Source organism: Triticum urartu, chromosome 3 (assembly GCF_003073215.2).
Source record: "Triticum urartu cultivar G1812 chromosome 3, Tu2.1, whole genome shotgun sequence".
In the NCBI taxonomy this organism is placed as follows: domain Eukaryota; kingdom Viridiplantae; phylum Streptophyta; class Magnoliopsida; order Poales; family Poaceae; genus Triticum; species Triticum urartu.
The window spans coordinates 650,760,648-650,780,890 of NC_053024.1; the positions used below are offsets into that span (position 1 = coordinate 650,760,648).

At 42.1% G+C, this 20,243-nt stretch overlaps 1 pseudogene; it reads left to right on the plus strand.

The window, feature by feature from the left end:
* Positions 1 to 5,456: 5,456 nt before the first annotated feature.
* LOC125545706 lies at positions 5,457 to 13,044 on the plus strand (annotated as a pseudogene).
* The last annotated feature ends 7,199 nt before the right edge of the window (positions 13,045 to 20,243 follow it).

Sequence of the window (20,243 nt, forward strand, 5' to 3'; positions counted from 1 at the left end):
GTTTTGGGTAAGGATTCGATGGACTATGGAATAAGGAGTGGCAAGAGCCTAAGCTTGTGGATGCCCAAGGCACCCCAAGGTAATATTCAAGAAGTCTCAAGCGTCTAAGTTTGGGGATGCCCCGGTTGGCATCCCACCTTTCTTCTTCAACAACTATCGGTTAGTTTCGGTTGATCCTAAGTTTTTGCTTCTTCACATGATGTTTGCTACTCTTAGAATTTCATTTTCTTTTGCTTTGCTTGATGTTTGAATAAAATACCAAGATATGAAATTATTAAATGTTAGAGATTCTTCACATAGTTGCATAATTATTCAACTACTCATTGATCTTCACTTATATCCTTCGGAGTAGTATGTCATTTGCTCTAGTGCTTCACTTATATCTTTTAGAGCATGGTGGTAGTTTTATTTTGAATAAATAGATGAACTCTCATGCTTCACTTAGATTATTTTGAGAGTCTTAATAGCATGGTAATTTGCTTAAAATCCTAATATGCTAGGTATTCAAGAATAATAAAATTCTCTTATGAGTGTGTTGAATACTAAGAGAAGTTTGATACTTGATGATTGTTTTGAGATATGAGGATGGTAATATTAGAGTCATGCTAGTTGAGTAGTTGTGAATTTGAGAAATACTTGTGTTAAAGTTTGTGATTCCCATAGCATGCACGTATGGTGAACCGTTATGTGATGAAGTCGGAGCATGATTTATTTATTGATTGTCTTCCTTATGAGTGGCGGTCGAGGACAAATGATGGTCTTTTCCTACCAATCTATCCCCCTAGGAGCATGCGCGTAATACTTTGCTTTGATAACTTCTAGATTTTTGCAATAAGTATATGAGTTCTTTATGACTAATGTTGAGTCCATGGATTATATGCACTTTTTCCCATCCTTCCACCATTGCTAGCCTCTCTAATACCGAGCACTTTTCGCCGGTATCATACACCTACCATATACCTTCCTCAATACAGCCACCATACCTACCTATTATGGCATTTCCATAGCCATTCCGAGATATATTGCCATGCAACTTTCCACCATTCCATTATTATGACACGCTCCATCATTGTCATATTGCTTAGCATGGTCATGTAGTTGACATAGTATTTGTGGCAAAGCCACCGTTCATAATTCTTTCATACTTGTCACTCATGCATCATTGCATATCCCGGTACACCGTCGGAGGCATTCATATAGAGTCATATTTTGTTCTAAGTATCAAGTTGTAATTGTTGAGTTGTAAGAAAAGTAAAAGTGTGATGATCATCATCATTAGAGCATTGTCCCAGTGAGGAAAAGATGATGGAGACTATGATTCCCCCATAAGTCGGGATGAGACTCCGGACGAAAATAAATAAATAAAAGAGGCCAAAGAAGCCCAAATAAAAAAAGAGGCCATAAAAAAAGAGAAGGCCCAAATAAAAAAATAAAAAAATGAGAGAAAAAGAGAGAAGGGGCAATGCTACTATCCTTTTACCACACTTGTGCTTCAAAGTAGCACCATGATCTTCATGATAGAGAGTCTCCTATGTTGTCACTTTCATATACTAGTGGGAATATTTCATTATAGAACTTGACTTGTATATTCCAATGATGGGCTTCCTCAAAATGCCCTAGGTTTTCGTGAGTAAGCAAGTTGGATGCACACCCACTTAGTTTCTTTTGTTGAGCTTTCATATACTTATAGCTCTAGTGCATCCGTTGCATGGCAATCCCTACTCACTCACATTGATATCTATTGATGGGCATCTCCATAGCCCGTTGATACGCCTAGTCGATGTGAGACTATCTTCTCCCTTTTATGTCTTCTCCACAACCACCTATAGTGCTATGTCCATGGCTCACGCTCATGTATTGCGTGAATATTGAAAAAGTTTGAGAACATCAAAAGTATGAAACAATTGCTTGGCTTGTCATCGGGGTTGTGCATGATTTAAATATTTTGTGTGGTGAAGATGGAGCATAGCCAGACGATATGATTTTGTAGGGATAGATTTCTTTGGCCATGTTATTTTGAGAAGACATAATTGCGTAGTTAGTATGCTTGAAGTATTATTACTTTTATGTCAATATGAACTTTTGTCTTGAATCTTTCGGCTCTGAATATTCATATCACAAGTAATAAGAATTACATTGAAATTATGCCAACTAGCATTCCACATCAAAAATTATCTTTTTTATCATTTACCTACTCGAGGACGAGCAGGAATTAAGCTTGGGGATGCTTGATATGTCTCCAACGTATCTATAATTTTTGATTGCTCCATGCTATATTATCTACTGTTTTGGGCAATATTGGGCTTTATTTTCCACTTTTATATTATTTTGGGACTAACCTATTGACCAGAGGCCCATCCCAGATTTGCTATTTTATGCCTATTTCAGTGTTTCGAAGAAAAGGAATGTCAAACGGAGTCGAAACGGAACGAAATCAACTGGAGAAGTTATTTTTGGAAGGAAACCTACCGGATAGACTTGGACCCTACGTCAGAAGATGAAGGAGGAGATCACGAGGGTAGGGGCGCGCCCCCTGCCTCGTGGCCACCCCTTCGGTCCACCGACGTACTCCTTTCACCCATATATACCCACGTATCCTAAAACTTCCAGAACAGAGATTAGATCGGGAGTTCCGCCGCCAGAAGCCTCCGTAGCCATCGAAAACCAATCTAGACCCGTTCCGGCACCCTGCCGGAAGGGGCAATCCTTCTTCGGTGGCCATCTTCATCATCCCGGTGCTCTCCATGACGAGGAGGGAGTAGTTCTCCCTCGGGGCTGAGGGTATGTACCAGTAGCTATGTGTTTGATCTCTCTCTCTCTCGTGTTCTTAATTTGGCACGATCTTGATGTATCGCAAGCTTTGGTGTTATATTTTGGATTCTATGATGTTTTCTCCCCCCTCTACTCTCTTGTAATGGATAAAGTTTCCCCTTTGAAGTTATCTTATCGGATTGAGTCTTTAAAGATTTGAGAACACTTGATGTATATCTTGCCATGCGTATCTATGGTGACAATGGGATATCACGTGATTAACTTGATGTATGTTTTGGTGATCAACTTGCGGGTTCCGCCCATGAACCTATGCATAGGGGTTGGCACACGTTTTCGTCGTGATTCTCCGGTAGAAACTTTGGGGCACTCTTTGAGGTCCTTTGTGTTGGTTGAATAGATGAATCTGAGATTGTGTGATGCATATCGTATAATTATGCCCACGGATACTTGAGGTGACATTGGAGTATCTAGGTGACATTAGGGTTTTGGTTGATTTGTATCTTAAGGTGTCATTCTAGTACGAACTCTAGGGCTGTTTGTGACACTTATATGAATAGCCCATCGGATTGATTGGAAAGAATAACTTTGAGGTGGTTTCGTACCCTACCATAATCTCTTTGTTTGTTCTCCGCTATTAGTGACTTTGGAGTGACTCTTTGTTGCATGTTGAGGGATAGTTATGTGATCCAAGTATGTTATTAGTGTTGAGGGAACTTGCACTAGTGAAAGTATGAACCCTAGGCCTTGTTTCAACGCATTGCAATACCGTTTACGCTCACTTTTATCATTAGTTACCTTGTTGCTTTTATATTTTCAGATTACAAAAACCTTTATCTACCATCCATATACCACTTGTATCACCATCTCTTCGCCGAACTAGTGCACCTATACAATTTACCATTGTATTGGGTGTGTTGGGGACACAAGAGACTCTTTGTTTTTTGGTTGCAGGATTGCTTGAGAGAGACCATCTTCATCCTATGCCTCCCACGGATTGATAAACCTTAGGTCATCCACTTGAGGGAAATTTGCTACTGTCCTACAAACCTCCGCACTTGGAGGCCCAACAACGTCTACAAGAAGAAGGTTGTGTAGTAGACATCATCTGCCAACCCATGCATCTACTCTCTTAAAATATGGTAACCTGACAGAGTTAACAAAATGACCTAACTAAACAATGTTGCCAGAACCAGACTAAACAATGCTGGCAGAGTAAACAATTAATGAATTCACTGTCCAAACTTCACAGTATAATACAATGCCTGCTTCCACAGTAAACAATGACTGCATCCACTGTCCTAATCTCACAATATAATACAATGACTGCTTCCACAGTACATATCCATGGTAAACAAATGGCATATCTGTTTGGTAAATCCACAACTTCCAATTAGTTCAGCTGGAACCATACCTTCTCTGCACAACAAAGAAACCTCCTGCCAGTGTGAATCCCTTCGAAAGCAACACGCCTTTCTGCTGCCTTACCGTGTCCATGGCACAAAACATACATATCTATCTCAGGGCCCTCGAAATCTGAGTCTTCGGTGCTAGCAGGAACCTGGAGTGCAAAGGAATGACAGAGATTTGGTCCAATGATTGAAAAGAAGCTCATTCCAGAAATTCCCAAATATCAAACCCTAACCCTAACTCTGAGAACTGACTTTAATGGTGCCATCGTCGAAATCTGAGCTCATGTACTGCCTGGTGTGCTCGCTGCTATCCGAGCCACCACTCCACGACACCATGGCGCTGAGGCGGCGGCGCGGCGCGGCGGCGACAGGTGCGGCGACCAAGAATAGAGCGAGAGCGAGAGCGAGAAGAGAGCGAGCGAGCAGAGTGGAGAAGGAGTAACAGTTGGCGCTTTTGACTGCTAGGACCGAACGGCGCCGTCTAACGCCGTCTGCCGGCTATCGGGACGGCCTGGGGTACCACGTAGGCGAAAAACTGGCCCCAGTTGTCATAAACTCACTTAACTCAGCCCGATCCGCCGGTCAGTGGTTTTTGCAAAAAAAATTACGCTAGACGTGGTGCTTTCTGCAATGATTCTGTATCCTAGTGTTTTTCGCAAATATAGCCCTCAAAGTGGTTGTTTTATACAATTTACTCGTTCGAGCGAGAGCAAAAAAATTAGTTATTTGATGGTCAGAGGATGGTGGTGTGGTACCCCAGCCCACGGGATCAAATCTTGGATTTGACGTTTTGTTGTCTCAGTAATGTGAATATTATTTTAATGGAAGGCGATATTTTTATACTCCTTCCGTTCCTAAATATAAGTCTTTGTAGAGATTGTACTATGAACCATATACGGATGTATATAGATGTATTTGAAGTGTAAATTCATTCATTTTGTTCCGTATGTAGTCTATTTAGTGAAATTTCTACAAAGACTTATATTCATTCCGTTCCAAATTACTCGTCGTAGAAATGAATATATCTAGAACTAAAATACATCTAGATACATCCATACCTGCGACAAGTAATTTGGAACGGAAGGACTATTTAGGAACGGAGGGAGTAATAGTGAGACACATGTGATCCCTTCCTTGATCTTCAAGCTTCACAACTTTGACCTGGTCTTTCGTAAGCGTTGTATTTGTGGTGGTGTGAGTGTACGCGCGTACATCTACATCGTAATTAGTGTTTTAAAAAAGAGATGAGTCCTGGCGCCGGCCGGAAGCTAGCTGATTTGAAGGACGCGTACAGAGAGAGAGAGAGAGAGAGAGAGAGAGAGAGAGAGAGAGAGAGGAGGAGGAGGAGAAAGCGCGCGAAAGCATGGCCGGGAATGGGAGGAAAACTTGGAACGGAAGAGGAGAATCTCAGCAAAGCGGAACAGTGAGGAGAGGTGTACAGCAGAGCTGCGCTTTGCCCACTGATTATGTCAGGCATGAGCAAAGCCGTTTGGCCAGATCTTCCCTTCCGATCGACTTGTTTAATCGGCGACATGCCGACATCTCGGAGTAAAATGGCGGGCCATTGCCGTTCCATCCGTCAGTGGCATCGGCGCCCGCCATGGAGGCGGACGCGCTGCTGAAGAAGCTACGGGTGCTGGAGGAGGGGCACGCCGAGCTCAAGCGGGAGGTAGGCAGGCTCATGCCGGCGGACCGTCCCCGCGGCGCGCAGTCCGCGGCCCGGCGCCGCGCGCGGCTCTCGTCGTCGTGGCAGGTCGCCGCCCGCGGCAGGTTGCCCGACAGGCACTGCAACTGGATACTGCAGTCGCTGGGGCAGGCCGTGCACGTCATTGCTCCCGACGGGAGGTTCCTGTACTGGTGAGGTCCCCTTGCCTATCTTATTTCGGCTGTGTGTGCTCATTGCTCACCAGGTGCTCGACGAAATGCTGGACTAGCGCTATTCATAGATTTCCTTTTGTCTTTTTAGATGGCGCGGCGATCGAAGTTCAGACATGGGGCTTTTGCTTAGTTGATTATGCAATCTTTGCTACCTAGTACGCCCTTTCCCCCTTTGGGTTGTATTGAACTGCCCTTGCATGAGTGCAGTCTCTAGCTTGTTCAAGTGATGACGCTACGGTGTTTTGTTGCGCTGACAGTGACTTTGGAAGTAAACCAATGGGATATTTTTTGGTTGCTTCTTGTGATCAACTCACCGTGCATACATGAACTTGGTTAGGTTAGTTCAAGCACTGAAGGGAGGTATCAGCAGAATGTTTTTCTCTGGCTGTTTCACCATGATATCATTCAAGAAATATTTTATGTTACACATGTTAGTAAGCAAACTTGATCCCCTGATTTTCCTTTAGCAAATGTAGAAGCATCGTGTCTGCCTTAGAGGTCTACAATGTCTCAGTTACTTGGAATATTTTTTTTTGAAGCAACGAGCCTCCTCGTCGATTTCCAATAAAGAAACCGCCATCACCAGTACTACAAAGATACAAAAAGTAAAAAAAAAAAAAAAAAACAAGCCGCAGCCAAACAAAACTACAGAAACCAAACAAACCAGCTTCCCCCTCCCAGAACAGGAAAGGCTAGCAGTACTTGGAATAAAATGGTCAACAATCTTTCAATGCGGCATATTTCGTGAACATCTGTTTTGATGGTGGTTTTTATCAACCATTAATAGTCTCTGTACATAATATTTCTTATAGTTTTTTTATCTGATTTCAATTTGGAAAGCCTTAAACGATTGTTGGCGAAGTTATGCTGGTTTCTGGTAAGCTGTTTAATGTGAGATATGAGATTTAAGAAGGAACATCTAGTGAAAATGATCGCTCTTTTTTAATCTTGAGCCCTTGCTATTTTGTGAGTAGATTGCCACTGTGTCATTTTGCACCAGGTTTTGCAGAAGTTTCCGCTCTGTACCAGCTGGTTGAGTACAATAACTACGCACCAGGTCTCTTCAAACACGCATACAAAGAGTTCCAAAAATCTAAGGAAAATATATACAAGTGTATTATGGAATGACGTATATGCCTATAAAGTTTGGTAAAAGAACCATTTTTTGGTTAAAAATTGTGCACGTATCTTTAAATGGGATTGCTAAATCAGTCGATGCTATATTCGTGGGATCTTATGTGGAGATCCGTGCAAAAAATATTTTTATTTTTTCTTTCTTTTTATATGTTATATCACTTGACTTAGACTTGGTTAAATCTCAGTCGACTGAGATCTAGCCACACCCATCTTTAAAGGAGCATATACTCGTATTTCATGAAGGTCTCCAATATTGATATTTTTCAACCAAAAATTACAGATATATTTCGTTGCATAGTACAATCAAAATGAGAACTTCTGTATTCGTGTCTATAGTATTCCTGGTGCAAAGTGCAATATATCGAAGCCGCCTAGGGCAAAGTGAAAACTTTTGCAAAAGTGACAGAACTAGCAATTTACTTAGTACAAAGTGCATTTCACTTTTTTATTAAAATACATAGCATATCTGATGCATGTAATTAGTATAGATCCAATTCTTATGTAGTAGGCATTCCTACTCACAATTGACTCTGCTAGTTTCTGTGTATGCATGTTTTACCAAATTCTTCCTTTTTGTTCTGTAATCTAGGAGCCGGTATTCTGAGCATATGTTTGGCTATTCTGCATCAGAAGCAATTGGCCGGAATGCCGTTGAATTAATCGTTCATCCCGCTGACTATGATGCAGCACAAATTGTCATCCAGAAAATATTTACGGGGAAGTGTTGGAGAGGGAAGTTTCCTGTTAAGAACAAGTCAGGTGAGAGGTTTCTTATTTTAATCCATAACAGCCCTTTATACGATGATGATGGTAGCTTGGTGGGCCTCATTGGTCTCTCGCTTGATGTACGGACATTAGAGGAGATATTTAGTCCCTCAGGCTCAGCGAAATCCTACCCAAGTACCAGAAAGTCCCAATTTCATGCTAACAACCGGCCTAAAAGTGATTCACTAAACGAACGTTCTCTTCACTCACAGCAACCTGTTCGATCTACTACCACCTCCAAGATAGTAACTTTGGTAAGTTGCATTGCTGAATAACAGAAGATATGATAATGCTGTTTAATTTCAATGGAAACTTACTCTTTCTGGTATTTATTCTTCATTGATTTCTTAGTGTATTCTTTTCTCGGTGTTGGAATAACAACACAGGTTACCAGTGTGACAAGTAGAGTCCGTTCTCGGATAAGGACATGTCAGAATGGCGATAAACAATATGGTAGTGACTGTGAGGGCCAGTATTCTGCACTTGATCTCCAAGCCGAGTTGGCAATAAGTGAAGAAAACACCCCTAGTGGGGATGTAATGCATCGTGTCTTTGTTGACAAGTCGTGCAAAATAAGTAGTGATGATTCAGGAGAGGGAAAAGTAGGGTTTCACAAGATATTTAATGCAAAGGCTGAGGCATTATTGGCGAAGAAGGGCATATGCCCTTGGAAAGGACATGAAGTTGATGAGGGTTCCGGAAAGAATAACATGAACTCAATACAGTTGCATGATAAGCAAGAGAATGACCAGAATCATCAGAGAGTTGCAGTTCTAGAGCCTTTCATAATTCCAGACTGCCAAAACAGCGAATACACTTTGGCTAGCAAATATGAGGTCTCAGGTTCCTGGTGGGATTTCAACATAAACAGCATGAGTAGCATGAGCAGCACTGGGAGTACTAACAGCAGCAGTATTGAGACAGTAGATTATGAAGCAGACTGCTCAGATTATGAGATTCTCTGGGAAGACCTAGTAATCGGAGAACAAGTAGGTCAAGGTAGTTACTTTTCACTTTGCAATTACTCCATCTGTAGGCACTCAGATCTCTTGTTAACATGTACTCCCTCCGTTCGGAATTACTTGTCTTGGATATGGATGTATCTAGAACTAAAATACATCTAGATACATCCATTTCTGCGACAAGTAATTCCGAACGGAGGGAGTACCTCAAACAATTTAGTACTAGGCATAGGCATAGCTTGTAATCGTAAGAACTACTTGAGCTGTTTGTTCTTTGTCAGTAATTCACACTATGCATGCATCTTAATAGCTCATAGGCATAGTCCAGATCAGTTATTTGTCAGTAAAATTCCTTGCTCTTCATGCTTCTTAATAAAAGCTTGTGTATTCTCCTCTTATCGTTGGCATAATCCAGATCAGTTATGTTTCTTCTAATCTTCATTAATCATAATAGTTCAGTTAATTTCATGATTTTACATTAGTCCCTGGTGGCATGAATGTCTATTCTGAGATCCTAAGTTGCAAGTGATACGCCTCCACAACAGTGATGACATTTTTGTTCATATGGTTATGCATTTACTCCCTCCGTTCCAAATTACTCGTCATAAAAATGGATGTATCTAGAACTAAAATACATCTACATACATCCATACCTGCGACAAGTAATTCGGAACGGAGGGAGTACTTGTTTACTCCTGAAAGTCCATGTAGATGATCACACAGGATTAACAATGATATCCCTATTGTTAGACTGTTGTATGCAATCTGGTATTGTCCTTTTTCTTGTAACAAACAGGCTAGTTTGTGCTATTTTGACGTTCGATGCATACAGGTTGTTGCGGAACAGTGTATCATGCTCTGTGGCATGGCTCGGTAAGTTGGTATATCGTTTCTGTTGCATGGTAATGAATGGATTTTTACATCTTAACCATAAATTTTCAGTATCTATCCATGTTCCTGTAGGACGTGGCAGCTAAAGTATTCTCCAAGCAGGAATATTCAGAAGAAATGATAAATACCTTCAGACAAGAGGTGGGCATCTATATCTACATATAATTGCTCTAGAATTTGGGTATAATGGCAATGAAACTACATGATATCTACTGTGTTATTGAGACAGACACTCCACTACAGAAACTAAATGCAAGATTGCGACTAAACTCTGACACTCCATGATGTTCACAGAACCTACTGTTACTAGTTTCGCTATCCTTTATTAATATAACCATGTGGATAAATATGAAGAAAACATATGGTGTTGACAAATCTTCACTTTTGTTGATTTTGTGTGTGGGTCAATTAGCATTACATCGACAATTTTAAATCCTGTGATCCCTTTTCCATATTTTGTGGCCATGACTATATTTATATCCTTCAAATGTGTAGGTATGAAGAAACTACGACATCCCAATATAATACTTTTCATGGGTGCAGTTCTGTCGCAGCAACGACTTTGTATTGTTACTGAATTTCTCCCACAGTATGTTGTATATCTTCCTACACGTGTTTCTCATAGATACTAGTAAGAACATTTCTAAGGACTGATGGGTAGCTCAACGGCTGGCACGCATGGTTCTGTAAGCAACCACCCGTCTTTTATACTTCCCTCTTGTTCACAAAGTTGGGAGTGCTAATGCCCCCGGTTCTTTTCGGTTGATACTAAAAGCACTTCTGACATACCATGCATTGATTTTATTCTAGGTGGAGTTGTTTTTCTTTTCCATAGGTTTTAAACTATTCTTGCTATTGGAAATATAGTTTTGGCATTCTTTGGTAGTTGTGTAGAATTTATAATCTCACAAGAGCTCATTTTGTTTTACTTATTCTGTATAACACTTCCAAGCCCCATAATGCAGCGGGAGTTTGTTCCGGTTGCTCCGAACTAACATTGGCAAGATGGATCCAAGACGGAGAGTTAACATGGCTATAGACATTGTGAGTGTATTTTCTTTTAACAGCTGGTTAAGGAATCAGGAAATGTCCAGCCAAATATACTACATGGAACTTTTTGAGAAATGAACATGTAACAGAAGAACTGGATAAACATTCTTCATTTGAAGATCTCAAGAGATGTTTTGAATAGATACAGAATTATTTTTTGCAATTGCCTAAAAGCGAAGTTAAACTGCATGTAGGCTAAGCCATATTTGTAGCTTAAGTATATGGAAGAATGATACGGAAAATAGGTGATATCATGTACCTGCCATCTAATATACTGTATCTTGTGCTATATCACACATTATGTTACTATTATAACTGAAGATTATATCAGCAAAATTCAATAGTGATTCATGTGATCATGATGTGCAATATTGTAACCTTAATCCTCTTAACCCATCGAGATAGAAGCTACTTGATATTTTCTTTGTCGATTACACATTTTTCCATGTGGATTCTTAGAAGAAGAATTAATATTGTTGCAGGCAAGGGGCATGAACTATCTTCACACTTCCATCCCCACTATTGTGCACCGTGATTTGAAATCGCCAAACCTGCTGGTTGATAAGAATTGGACTGTAAAGGTTAGCATGAAACTTTGGTCTGCATACTTTATGTTGTCTCATCTCACTTGTTTCTATTAGGTTGCAGACTTTGGTCTTTCACGTCTGAAACTCGAAACATTTCTGACAACAAAAACTGGAAAAGGAACAGTAAGTATCAGTGAACTTAACTTTTGACATGGATTCTCCAGACTGACAAAATTGTCATAAACTTTAAACTAGTACTACCTGATAACTTCGTTTCCACGTCCAGCCGCAGTGGATGGCTCCAGAGGTGCTACGGAGTGAACCTTCAAATGAAAAGTAAGCTCAGCTTTGGAAATTCTTGAACAACCTATGTTTTTGTTATCTACGGATTATTAACCATTTCTTCCTTTTTATTAAGTTTAGGTCTGATGTATTCAGTTATGGAGTAGTCCTGTGGGAGCTTGTTACTTAGAAGATTCCCTGGGATACTCACAATACAATGCAGGTACATTTTTTCTATGCATATTGGTTAGCTGTTAATTTGATTTCTTTTATCAACATTTGGTGGCAAGTTGGCAACCAAATTGCACACCGTAATGTACACTGTAATCTACTTAGATACAGCGTCATAGTAACAAACTTTAATGTTTCTTTGCTTCGTATAATTCATCCAGTCTCCTTTCAGTGTGGTTCATGCTAGATACGTAGATGATTTTTCTGTTGATCCCTTTTTGTGGCGTCTTAGAGCCAAAAAGAATTCTTGAAAAATGCTAGCTTACTGGTGAATGGTGGATCTTTTCCAAGAAGCGAAATCACACAATCATTGCAGTTTAAGAAAACTTGGTTTCTTTTTAGCTTCGTTTTATTTTGACATAATAATACAAGCTTTGCGGCCCCTATGTTGCAGGTCATCAGAGCCGTAGGTTTCATGGATCACAGACTGGAAATTCCAAGGGATGTGGATCCTCAGTGGGCATCGATGATCCAGAGTTGTTGGGACAGGTACATACCAGACTTCATGCCAGTACTAAATAACCTATTCCCGATCCCATGAAATGATTATCCTTTTTTGTGAGCAGTGACCCACAACTCATGTACTAAATAACCTATTCCCGATCCCATGAAATGATTATCCTTTTTTGTGAGCAGTGACCCACAACGCCGCCCTTCGTTCCAAGAACTCCTTGAGAGGCTCCTGGAGCTGCAAAAGCAGTACAACGTTCAGGCGCAGACACAGCGGAAAGAAGCTGGGAAAGTTGCTGGAAGTATGAGCGTCAAAGATAGCTAGCTTCATGTCTTTAAAGTGATGGATTATGCATATGCAGCCCTGGGGTTGATTTATCCGCTCGAGCTCAGAAGGGTCCCAGGATGTTTTCCATGTTGCTTCCAAGAGGAACGGCCAGAGAGTTGGTGCATGGCTTCTTAAATTGCAACCTTGAAGCTTTGGAACAGGGTTTGTCTTACGGAAGGAGGGTAGAGGACGCTGGCGACATGACATAGACTTCTCGTCGTTTCAGGGCTAGCCTGAATTTTCAGAACCTGGGATAGGTGTTCAGATACGATTGGCCCAACAGCTCAATCATTATACATGTGGAATGTGTGTTACCGTATTTTATTGATGCATGGTTTAAATTTTAAGCGAAATTTGTATTTTCCAAACGTTCTGATTTTGTTATTAGATCCGAATGAAGTGGGTCCCGTCCAATTTGGATGGTACGCACAGGGTTCCCCGTGCGATAAGTCAAACCACGATGGCCCCGCGCGTTCATAGCCGTTTACGTAATGTGTGTATGGCAAGTGGGCCCGTGCCGGTTTCTTCTCCAATCGTCGCGGCCTCTCGCACACGATCCCCTCTCCTCTTCTCCCCCAACTGCGCGCGTTGATTCTGCAATGGCTCCCACTTCGCCCCACTCCGCCACTCCTTCGTTTCTGGCTCCCCCATCTCTTCCCCCTTAGGTGAATCGAGGCGGAATCGCGGGCAACTCTGCTTCTTCCACGGCGAATCGAGGTAGGGGCCGCGGTTGCTTCTGTGGCAGTCGGCGATCCAATTCCTGCCGGTGAGATTCCTACCCCACTTGCTGTGTGCGGCGTGGGGTAAACGCGGGGTTCCACAGAGGATTTTTGGAGAGCGCATACTATTTTTTTGGAAAGTGCAGCGAGCATTTTGTTCAAGGGTGTTAGGTTGCTTGAGATTGACGGGCAGAAAGAGTTTGATGTGTTGTGGGTTCGTTCCATTTTTGTCTGACACTGAGGTGGTGTTGTAGTTTAGGCGTAGATGGTGCGAACCTGCAATGGCTTAATCCAGATTAGTCATCGGTGGGTGGTGGATAGGGTCTGATTTCCCCCGCGGTTTAAGCTCGATTTGGTCGGGTAGAGTGGGTGCTTGTTGGTTCCTGACTTGTTTTTTGGTTCAATCCAACGGTGTACTTAGATTTTTGTTGTGTGTGAGTGCATGGATTTCTCGTTTGGCACTTGGATTTCCACAATCTGAGGAAGTTTGTTTTGAGATTCTGGATTAGTTAGTTCCTACTGGGTGGTGAATTTTTGTATGTGGAACTGAACTCTATACCCAATCCCCTCCTTGACGTGTTTTGATTGCAGATGTGTCATGAGGTATTGGGCAAGGTTCTAGTCTAATACTTAATTATTGCAACAAAAATCTGTGCATAATGCTTATCTACCAGGGTCTGTTGCTTGAAATTACCACTGGATTTGTTAGTGGTTACCATGAAATTGTGTGCTAGATCTAGCATAATGCTTTATTTTTTTTACCATGTCCCTTTGCTTGTCATTACCACTGTATTTTTGTTAGTGGTTACCTTGAAATCCCACGCTAGTTCACTTGCTTCAGATATAACATAATGCTTGATATTTACCATGGCTTATTGCTTGAAATTACCACTGTATTGATTAGTGGTTACCATCAAATTCCTCTCTTATTTTAAATTTTTCTTTTCAATTATGATTGGCTTATTGCTTGTTAATTTTTCTTGTTTAATGTTAGAAGTTTAATGGAAGCTCCATTTGAATTTAAAGAGACATTCATGATTTGTTTTGTACATGTATTTAGTTACTGTGACATTTTTCGCTATGACAATATGCATTTAGACTAAAAAAATGCATTTATTGTCGGTCCATGAATATCCATTTCTCTGTTTGTTGTTTGTGTGCCCATTATTGTTATCATGGTCTTCTTCTTTCCACGGGTATTATATTGGCATGCACTTTTGTTGCTTTTCTGTAACATGTGTATTATGTGGGAATTACCTTGTTGTCTGAATGTTAAGTACCAGTGGTATTAGTAACAAGATTCAATGTCAATTAAGAAAGTTATCCTGGCTGATAAGTTCAAATTACCAGTCACTTGCATATAAGTTACCACAATTATTTTTACCAGGTTATGGCTTGACGTGTCTTTTAATTCAGCTCCTTAAGCTGGTGCCATTTTGTTCATTGTTATTCCTTAAATATTTTGTTTCTTTTTACATGGCAGGGTGTGCTCTTTATTTGCTCTTAATGATGGGGAGTTCAGAAGTTACCTATGAAGATATTTTCCGGAGTGGACATCCCCGCCGCCAGCATCATTGGAGTACGCCATGGACCAATAGGGCGTGTCACCAACGTTCAATACAAGACAAAATCGAACGGACGCATATCCTTCTATGAGTCCGGCTGGCAGGAGTTCTTGACGGGAAAGAGAGAACTAAGGCTAGACACCCTTGTGATAAGCACCATAAGGAAGAGCAGCCGCAACGACTTTCAGATGATGGTTGCCGTCGACCATGTTTAGAAATATGGTTTAAGTCATGAATATATCAACAGCTGAAGTGTTAGTTTATTAGTATGTTAATATGGATGTGATCGATACATTGATATTTGTTTCTTGAGTCGAAAAATTTTGAAGTGTTACTTAATTATTTAGTCATTTGTTTCCAAAATGATTCAGTCTGGTTCAGTTACATTGAGAATCATATGACTATGGCTTTTAGAGTAATGTGTGTCAACCCGTAATGTCAACAATTGGTATATTGTAGCCTATCTCTCCAGTGGCGGGTGCTATGGGAGAACCGCTATTGCCAGTGGCGGGCGGACGCCCGCCACTGATGCGGTTATAGCAGTGGCGAGAGATCGGTGGCGGGCGGCCTTGGGAGCCTGGCCTGCCACCACTGGCCTTTTCCCACCCGCCACTGCTAGGCATTCCTGTAGTAGTGCCTCGGTCATTGCTGGCAACAATGACGTCTGCGGACACCGTTCTCCTTCTCGGAGGCGTTGCTTGTCGTCCTTCCTCCCTAGTCCATCTGACATCCTCACCCTTGCTACGTCCACCCGTCCTCGGCGTCTTCTTCGGTGGTGCTCAACTGTTATCTATATTGAGGTTCCTCTAGGGGCTTCATGTCGCTGGCAATGTACCTCGGTATACCCTTGGCATCATGCTAGTTGACTGGCGGAGATATTCTTTAGCCAAGATACATTGGGTGTGTTTGTTGGTTGGCCGCAATGCTCTCTCAGGTTGATTGGTGTGGCTCCAACAAATGCCATGGTTGACCTTGCCAGGCTGACGACGACGACGTCTGCGGACGCCTGTCTCCTCCTTGGAGGCGTCGTTTATTGGTCCCTCAGCCGTCAAACTGATGGTATCTTATTTCTATTTGTAGAGGAATAGGATGCAACTCTCAATGTATTGATGGGTGCATATGCACAAGTAGGCAAGTGATATCCTCAACTATACAAAAGGAGGAGACTTGGAGTACAAGAATACATGTGCTAAATACATATCTCAGCACCCCCCGCAGTCGAAGCGACACCGTTGCTGACACAGAGACTAGACCGGAACTCCTCGAAGGACGTCGTAGGCAAGCCTTTGGTCATGATATCGGCATATTGTTGGGAGGTGGGAACGTGTAGAACACGAACATGGCCAAGAGCCACCTGATCCCGAACAAAATGGATATCAAGCTCAATGTGCTTGGTGCGACGATGATGAACCGGGTTGGCGGAGAGGTAGACGGCGGAGACGTTGTCGTAGTAGACGACTTTCGCCTTATCAACATGACACAAGAGCTTGTGAAGAAGCTGACGAAGCCAGGAGCACTCAGCAACAACATTAGCCAAAGCGCGGTACTCAGCCTCGGCGCTAGACCGCGAGACAGTGGGCTGCCGCTTGGACGACCATGATGAAGGAAATATGCCCTAGAGGCAATAATAAAATTGTTATTTATATTTTCTTATATCATGATAAATGTTTATTATTCATGCTAGAATTGTATTAACCGGAAACTTAGTACATGTGTGAATAAATAGACAAACAAAGTGCCACTAGTATGCCTCTACTTGACTAACTCGTTGAATCAATGATGGTTATGTTTCCTAACCATAGACATGAGTTGTCATTTGATTAACGGGATCACATCATTAGAGAATGATGTGATTGACTTGACCCATTCCGTTAGCTTAGCACTTGATCGTTTAGTTTGTTGCTATTGCTTTCTTCATGACTTATACATGTTCCTATGACTATGAGATTATGCAACTCCCGTTTACCGGAGGAACACTTTGTGTGCTACCAAACGTCGCAACGTAACTGGGTGATTATAAATGCACTCTATAGGTGTCTTTGAAGGTACTTGTTGGGTTGGCGTATTTCGATATTAGGATTTGTCACTCCGATTGTCGGAGAGGTATATCTGGGCCCACTCGGTAATACACATCACTATAAGCCTTGCAAGCATTGTAACTAATGAGTTAGTTGCGGGATGACGTATTACGGAACGAGTAAAGAGACTTTCCGGTAACGAGATTGAACTAGGTATTGAGATACCGACGATCGAATCTCGGGCAAGTAACATACCGATGACAATGGGAACAACGTATGTTGTTATGCGGTTTGACTGATAAAGATCTTCGTAGAATATGTGGGAGCCAATATGAGCATCCAGGTTCCGCTATTGGTTATTGACCGGAGATGAGTCTCGGTCATGTCTACATAGTTCTCGAACCCGTAGGGTCCGCACGCTTAACGTTCGGTGACGATCAGTATTATGAGTTTGTGTGTTTTGATGTATCGAAGGTAGTAAGGAGTCCCGGTGGGGACATGACGAGGAGTCTCGAAATGGTCGAGACGTAAAGATCGATATATTGGACGACTATATTCGGACATCGGAAAGATTCCGAGTGATTCGGGTATTTATCGGAGTACCGGAGAGTTACGAGAATTCGCGGGGGAGTGTATGAGCCTTATTGGGCTTTAGGGGAAAGAGAGAGAGGCAAGCCGCGCGCTCCCCCAAGGCCTAGTCCGAATTGGACTAGGGGGAAGGGCTGCGCCCCCTCCTTCCTTCTCTTCTCTTTTCCCTTTCCTTCTCTCCTACTCCTACTACTTGGAAGGGCTCCTAGTTCTACTAGGAAAAGGGGAATCCTACTCCCGGTGGGAGTAGGACTCCCCTAAGGCGCGCCATAGAGAGGGCCGGCCCCTCCCCTCCTCCACTCCTTTATATACGTGGCCAGGGGCACCCCATAGACACACAAGTTGATCAGTTGATCTATTCCAGCCATGTGCGGTGCCCCCTCCATCATATTCCACCTCGGTCATATCGTAGTGGTGCTTAGGCGAAGCCCTGCGTCGGTAGCAACATCATCACCGTCATCATGCCGTCGTGCTGACGGAAGTCTCTCGTGAAGCTCTGCTGGATCGGAGTTCGCGGGACGTCATCGAGCTGAACGTGTGCTGAACTCGAAGGTGTCGTGTGTTCGGTACTTGGATCGGTCGGATCGTGAAGACGTACGACTACATCAACCGCGTTGTGCTAACGCTTCCGCTTTCAGTCTACGAGGGTACGTGGACACACTCTCCCCTCTCGTTGCTATGCATCACCATGATCTTGCGTGTGCGTAGGAAATTTTTGAAATTACTACGTTCCCCAACAGTGGCATCCGAGCCAGGTTTTATGCGTTGATGTTATATGCACGAGTAGAACACAAGTGAGCTGTGGGCGATACAAGTCATACTGCTTACCAGCATGTCATACTTTGGTTCGGCGGTATTATTGGATGAAGCGGCCTGGACCGACATTACGCGTACGCTTACGCGAGACTGTTTCTACCGACGTGCTTTGCACACAAGTGGCTGGCGGGTGTCAGTTTCTCCAACTTTAGTTGAACCGAGTGTGGCTACGCCCGGTCCTTGAGAAGGTTAAAACATCACTAACTTGACGAACTATCGTTGTGGTTTTGATGCGTAGGTAAGAACGGTTCTTGCTCAGCCCGTAGCAGCCACGTAAAACTTGCAACAACAAAGTAGATGACGTCTAACTTGTTTTTGCAGAGCATGTTGTGATGTGATATGGTCAAGACGTGATGAGATATAAATTGTTGTATGAGACGATCATGTTTTGTTGAAGTTATCGGCAGCTGGCAGAAGCCTTATGGTTGTCTCTTTATCGCATAAGATGCAAGTGTCATATAATTGCTTTACTTTATCGCTATGCGATAGCAATAGTTGCAAAAGCAATAGCTGGTGAGATAACCATGTGACGACACGTTGATAAAAGATTAAGATGATGGAGGTCATGGTGTCATGCCGGTAACAATGGAGATCATGACAGTACTTTGGAGAGATCAAAGGCACAAGATGATGATGGTCATATCATGTCACATATTTTTGATTGCATGTGATATTTATCTTTTATACATCTTATTTTGCTTAGTTCGGCAGTAGCTTTATATGATGATCTCTCACTAAATTTCAAGATAAAAGTGTTCTCCCTGAGTATGCACCGTTGCCAAAGTTCGTCGTGCCGAGACACCACGTGATGATCGGGTGTGATAAGCTCTACGTTCATCTACAATGGGAGCAAGCCAATTTTGCACACGCAGAATACTCGGGTTAAACTTGACGAGCCTAGCATATGCAGATATGGCCTCAGAACACTGGAGACCGAAAGGTCGAGCGTGAATCATATAGTAGATATGATCAACATAATGATGTTCACCATTGAAAACTACTCCATTTCACGTGATGATCGGTTATGGTTTAGTTGATTTGGATCACGTGATCACTTAGATGATTAGAGGGATGTCTATCTAAGTGGGAGTTCTTAAGTAATATGATTAATTGAACTTTAATTTATCATGAACTTAGTCCTGATAGTATTTTGCAAATAATGTTGTAGATCAATAGCTCGCGTTGTTGCTTCCCTATGTTTTATATATGTTCCTAGAGAAAACTTAGTTGAAAGATGATAGTAGCAATGATGCGGACTGGGTCCGTGATCTGAGGATTATCCTCATTGCTGCATAGAAGAATTATGTCCTTGAAGCACCGCTAGGTGACAGACCTATTGCAGGAGCAGATGTAGACGTTATGAACGTTTGGCTAGCTCAATAGGATGACTACTTAATAGTTTAGTGCACCATGCTTAACGGCTTATAATCAGGACTTCAAAGACGTTTTGAACGTCATAGACCATATGAGATGTTCCAGGAGTTGAAGTTAATATTTCAAGCAAATATCCGAGTTGAGAGATATGAAGTCTCCAACAAGTTCTATAGCTAAAAGATGGAGGAGAATAGCTCAAGCAGTGAGTAGGTGCTCAGATTGTCTGGGTACTACAATTGCTTGAATCAAGTGGGAGTTAATCTTCCAGATAAAGATAGTGATTGACATAATTCTCTAGTCACCATCACCAAGTTAGTAGAACTTCATGATGAACTAAAGTATGCAAGGGATGACGAAAATGATTCCAGAGCTTTTCATGATGATGAAATCGATGAAGGTAGAAATGGAGAAAGAGCATCAAGTGTTGATGATCAATAAGACCACTAGTTTCAAGAAAAGGGCAAAGGGAAAGAAAGGGAAC